The following is a 6,502-nucleotide window of genomic DNA, read 5'->3' as shown; positions in this document are numbered from 1 at the left end:
TCCTCCTTCTCCTCCTTCTTTATTATGGCTTTCAGGTTTTCCAATAATTCTTATATTTTCTCTCCTGGATCTATTTTCTAGGTCAGTTGTTTTTTTCTAATGAGAAATTTCACATTTTATTTTTTTTTTTACTTTTAAAATTTTGTTTTATTATATCTTTATAGAGTCATTAGTTTCCACTTGTTCAATTCTAATTTTAAGTACTTATTTTCTTCAGTGAGCATTTGTATCTCCTTTTTCATATGGTCAGTTTTATTTTTTTCGTGAGTTATTTTTTTTTGGTACATTTTTTGCCTGTCTTTTTCCATGCTATTGACTCATATATTTGGGATTCTGTTGCATTATTCTCATTTCTATTCCCAATTTTTCTTCTATTTCTATAGTTTGCTTTTTAAAATCCTTTTCAAGATCTTCCAGGAATTCTTTTTGGGACTGAGAACAAATTACATTTTTCTTTGAGGCTTCACACATAGTCATTTTGACACTATTGATCTCTTCTAAGTTTTTGCCTTGATCCTCCCTATCAACATAGTTACTTTCTATAATCAAGTTCTTTTTTTTTATTTTTTGCTCATTTATTCTCTGCCCTTTTTTTGGGGGGGTTGATGGTTTTATATGAGAGTTGGACTCTGGTTCTACACTGTCCCAAGTTTTTTGTGCTGGGGCTCTGGGTCTTACTGATGGCTTTCACTGGGCTTCAGGGCTTAGCTGCTTGCTTTGTCTAGATGATAAGCTTCTCTTCTGACTTGCACTGACTTGTACTTCTGACTTCTGGAAGAGTAGGGCCTCCTTGCTGGCCTCCTCTTGTTCTAGGGTTTAACTGTTGGCCTGTGGGGCTTTGTTGCCAGGTTGCTATGCAAACAGGGTCTCTCTGCTGATAGGCCCCATGGTGGGGCTTCACTTTTGGTTATCAATGGGGTCAAGACTTTGCTAGTGGCTTGGGTTGGTGGTAAGGTCACTGGGGTGGGGCCTGGCTGTGCTACACAGATTTCTCACTTAGTAGGGGAGTGATAGTTTGCAGTGTAGAAGGCCTTATTGGTGAATTGACCCAGGCTGGAGCCTTGCTGTAGGCCCCCTTCTGTGAGGCTGGCTGACTGCTGTGGCTCTTGGACCTCTCTCCTCTCCAGTTCTAGTGAGACAGAACTTTCCTGCCAGGTTGGTAAGCTGTTTTCTTGCACTTAGATCAGTACTAAGGTGGTTTTCTAGTTGTTTGGAGGGAGATTTGGGAGGGCTTCATCAGGTTCCTTCTTCACTATGCCATCTTGACACTGAACGTTTTCTTCAGTGGATTCTTGTTATGTGGGATCAAGTAGAAATTCTTGTGCTTGGCATTTTAAACACTTCACAACTTAGACTACCTTTCCAATATTATTAGTCATCATTCTCCTTTATGAATGCTTTAGCCCAAATTGTCCTTCTAGCTGTTCCTCTAACATAACCCACTATTGCTTACCTTTTTTTAATCTGACCCAAAATTTCTTGTTCCTAGACTGAATCATCTAGATTCTTTCATAACACTTTATTCACAAAATTAATATTCACTTTTACAGAGAAAACTAGCTTTTTTTAATGTATGTATTCCCTACATAGTCACAGAGTGGATAATGACACTTATCCCACTGGCTCATTATTTATTATCACACATGTATAGTTTGCAAGAAGATAAGTGCAAGAAACTACCTAATATCCAAAATGTCCACTTGCATGACCTATTAAAAATGTCAATTTCTTGTATATCAATGTAAATATAGAGCTTTAGAGATTATTTAATACTTAGAGATGACAAACAGCAGTTACTGATTTTAAATATAAAAGTTTAAAAGATTTTCAAAATAATATAATATTCTCAAGTATCAGAGACCTCATCAAAATGATGTATTAAAGCTAAATGTCAGTGAATCATAAATATTTATTGAATTTCTCTTAAACTATATAGACAAGTGCCTTGGGCTTTACTACCATGTCTGGAAAAGAATTTGGGATATTGCTAAATTTATAATGTAGCCAGCTTACCCATTCATGAATGACATTCTTCAGTATTCATTTCAGAAAGAGATGCTTTCACTTGGCAGCGTTCATTGAGCAAAAATTTATTGAACTAATATTTATAACTTCTTACTACATGGAGGATTCTGGTTCCTACTTTCATATGTTTTCATAAAATCAAGAATTATACAGAATGACAACTCCCCCCTTCCCCATCAAGAAAAGGCCTGTTCAGGTTCCCTTGCTTATTCTTCTAAAACCTTACTGTCCATATTTTTGTTGACCAGTTTAATTCACTTCGGTAGGTTGGTAGCTGATTTATCTCAAAAAATAAAAGTCCTATCCTTATGAATAATGCAAGACTTTACTGGCTACAAAATTGCATCTTTGGCTCCCTCCACAACCAACTGCTTCTTTCAAGAAACAGATCCAATTTCCAAGTTTGCACCATAGGTCTAAAATTGGGATAGAAATACATTTTGAGACTCATGTTTAACAAACTGTAATTTTCATTTTCCTAGTGCCAGGATTTGATTTTGGCTGTTTCTCAGAAAACAATTGTTTTGTTTTGTTTTTCCTGATTCTATGGCATTAGCATTGCCTTTGATGTTGCTGTTCATGGTGGGATTATAAAGGAGAAGAAAGCTGTAAGCAAATAATTTAAGATTATAACCTTCTACATTATCTGGAATGACAAGAATGCAGGTATATTCATATTTATGTGTTATTTCTCTAGAAGAGTAGAGAAGATAACAAATCATATTCTTTTCAGGAGGACAAGATATTTTCTTTTCTTTAATTTTTAATAGGTTACCTACTTTCCTACACACATGCACATAATACACATATACATACATACATACATACATACATAAACATATACATTCATATTTGTGTCTTATGAGAAAAGAAAGAGAAAGTTTTGGCATCAGGATAACCTAGATTCTGCTGACTCTGATACATGACTCTGGAAAGTCAAAATCTTTTAGTGGCTTTTACAAATGTCTAAAGCTACATATGACAGAACAGTTGCCTATCTCCACTGGTAGAAAGAGTTTCTTCACCTAGGAATTCCCTCGACAGAGGCTATCATAGATCTAGTATAAGGAGGGGAATGGGGTGGGGTAATGTGTTCCTTCTAAAGAAAAACACTTACTACTTTTTCCAGTAGAATATTCTATACCATTCCCATAATAGATTTTGAAAGTTCATCTCATTATTTTCATCTACAATATTTCTTCTCTTTCAGAGACACAGTTTGAAGGGAAGAGGTCAGATAGGTGTTTTCATTTTATTTAAATTTTCTAGACTACAAATATTATTTAGTCTTAAAGTGGCAAATTGCATTTTCCTCAGTCATAAGAAAACAGAAGGAGAAAAAGCTATACCTATTTTCTTATGTGGTAGAAAGAACTTATAGGTTGTTTTGTTTGTTTACTTGATTTTTTTTAGAAAAGTATTCGTTTTCTCTAAATGTAGTACAGTGTATATTTAAACTTTTCACTGAAGCCATATTAATCTAGATCAGTGTCAGATACAATCACAATTAATATAACAAACTGTAAAAAGCTGGGAATGGAACCAAGGTGCACAAAAATGAACACTATCCTATTGGTAAATTTGAGTTTATCTGTCAATCATCATTCAAGTGGCACATGAAATGATTTCTAAAAATAATATCTTTTAATTAATTTCCTTATATTTGTAGTGAAATGTATATGTGATCATATATACATATATAAATATATAAGTGTTTCTGTATGTGTATATTTTGTACATGTATATGTGTATGCATATATATTCATAACTGTTGCCTAATTGTATCAACATGATATATTTTATTCTCCTCTTGGTCAGTGTGAACAAAGCTAATCATTATTTGAAAGTTACAAGACAGGATAAAAAAAGATTGAAACAATATAGTTTCTATATATGAACCTTGCAAACATGCTTTTCTTCACCATCCTACTTAAGATTCTCCTCCAATTTTCACTTTTTGTCCCACTGGAGGTAGACTAGAAAACACTCCTTGGCTATCTGTCTTCACATTTTTCAGTACTTCCCAAACTTTTTTTTGCAGCATGTACCAACAGAGAAATTTTCCCTTCTCACTTCTGAAGCAACAAAGTAAAGTTTCTGCTGATGGGAATAGGAAAGAGTCGATGAAAATCTTTAGAGTAGACCAGATGATTTGGGATTACTACTTCTTCTCTCAAACCCTTTGCATAGAAGTATAGATTGGTAGAATTGGAAAAGATCTCAAAATTAAAACAGCCCCAGAGTGTCAAGTGACATGACAAAGTTATATGTCATAAGTAGCAGATGCAAACCCAGTTTAACTCAAAATTTAGTATTTATTCCAATGCATTGCATTGAACAACACTGAAATTTCAGTATAGTAAGAAAGATTCAGAGGCAGGTAGGTGGCTCAGTGGATAGGGAGTTGGACTGTAGTCAGTAAGACCTGAGTTCAAATCTGACATCACACACTTACTAGCTGTATGACCCTGGGCAAGTTACTTAAACTCTGTTGCCTAAAGGAAATGGCAATCCACTCCAGTATGTTTGTCAAGAAATTCCCAACAACAGTATTATTGTGATATGGTCCATGGGGTCAAAAAGAGTCAGTCATAATAAACACTGTCTTTCAATCACTTTTTCCTTTGGAATTGGGGTGAGTGGATATTAAAAAGCTGAGGAGCAAGGACTAAGATGAATATTTTCAACACAACAGATATCAAATCCCCTTCTACTACTTGAAGTTTACATTTTATTCTTTAGAGAATGAATTATTAAACATGGGCAGTTACTGAAGAAAGGTTCAATAGAAAGGAGGTAGGCATATATATGTGTGTGTGTGTATACACATATATGTATATACACACACATATACATACATGCATGCATGTATACACTAAAGATCTTTGATTCAATGATCACAATGTAGAAATTTCCTCTACAATCCATTTGTCCAGGTCAATAAATCCTTGGCAGCTGTCCTGAAGAACATAAAGGTAAGTAGCCCTTTTCAGACTCATAGAACTAGTTTTAGAAGTAGGATTTGAACCCAAAATATCCTGACTCTCAGAGCAGAATTCTTGTCATACTGCTATTATTTTCCTATATTTGTGCTTGTAGCAATGCAATTGGGTGTAGAGGCTGAAAAGTCAATCTAGGACTCAGGAAGAATTTACATCAAGTTCTTTTCTCTGACCTTAGCCTAAATAAGTCATTTAATGTCTCCCTCTCTGTGTACCCAAGCAACTTTCTGTGACTAAACTGAAGAAGAGTTGTCAAACTATTTTAGTAGATGAAATGTCTATATCTGGCTTTGCCCTGCACCAACAAAATCACAAGTCCTGTTCACCACTCCAAAAATGAAAGAAGAGGAAAAATCATTCCCATTTCCTACAGAAATTTTATATCTCCCAAAAGGAAGTGATGTGGCCTCTGGTGGGACAACCAGATAGTTCAGTGGATAGATCATCAGGCCTGAAGTCAGGAAGACTTTTCACCATTAGTTCAAATCTGATCTCAGACACTTACTAACGGTGTGATTCTGGGCAAGTCAATTAACCTTTTTTGCCTCAGTTCCCTCATCTGCAAAATGAGCTGGAGAAGAAAATGGCAAATCAAGCGTCTTTGGCAAAAAAAATCACAAACAGGGTCATGAAGGGTTGGACACAACTGAACGAAAACAACCCCTCTTGACCTCACACTCAATTACACTCTACTTTCCTGCTTCATTCAATTCAGTAGTATCATGTGATCAAGAAAGGCTGTCACTTCTTTATTTTAGGATCATTTCTACACGTCAGTTATATGAAACTATAGAACATTGTTATTGTTTATATCCACACGCACCATACAATGTACTTTTGACTGCCAGAGGCAAGATGGGAGTAATTATAGTAAAAGCTCTTTACTGATTATATTTTTTAGAATTTTACAGTATGAAACTTAGTAAGTGACAGATAATCTCACACCGACTATTGTTCCCTCTGGACATTTGAAACTAGGTGGAATGATCAGTAAATGCTCTTGTTTGACTTGGACTATGAATTAAAGTGCTAGTTCATTTTGGAAGGCAATGTTAAACATCTGGAATGGTCAAATAAGGCAAATCTTCCTTCCTTCAAGCTACTTTCTTCTTAATTGCTTTGCTCATTTTATGTCTGGAGAGACATATTGCTAGAGGGAGGTACTGAATCCTCTTCTGCTAATTATTAGATGATTGTAAACAAGATAATCACTATTTGCTTTTGGTATAAGGTAATGGATCTAAAATTAAAGAGATAAAAATATAAAAATACTCTATTTCTCTTGCCTTTAAAAGTTACTCCAGATGTGTTATGCAATCTCAATCTACTTAAAAAAAAACCAAACTTTAGAAAGATTTATCTCAACTATGATTCTGAAGAACATGTTTTCCAGTCCATTTATCTAGAATGGGAGTACCAACATTTCTCTCTCTCTCTCTCTCTCTCTCTCTCTCTCTCTCTCTCTCTCTCTCTCT

The sequence above is a fragment of the Vombatus ursinus genome, unplaced genomic scaffold (assembly GCF_900497805.2).
Source record: "Vombatus ursinus unplaced genomic scaffold, bare-nosed wombat genome assembly UNPS02014962.1, whole genome shotgun sequence".
Lineage (NCBI taxonomy): Eukaryota > Metazoa > Chordata > Mammalia > Diprotodontia > Vombatidae > Vombatus > Vombatus ursinus.
The sequence above is the reverse complement of the archived record's forward strand: the minus strand, read 5'-3'. Positions refer to the sequence as shown.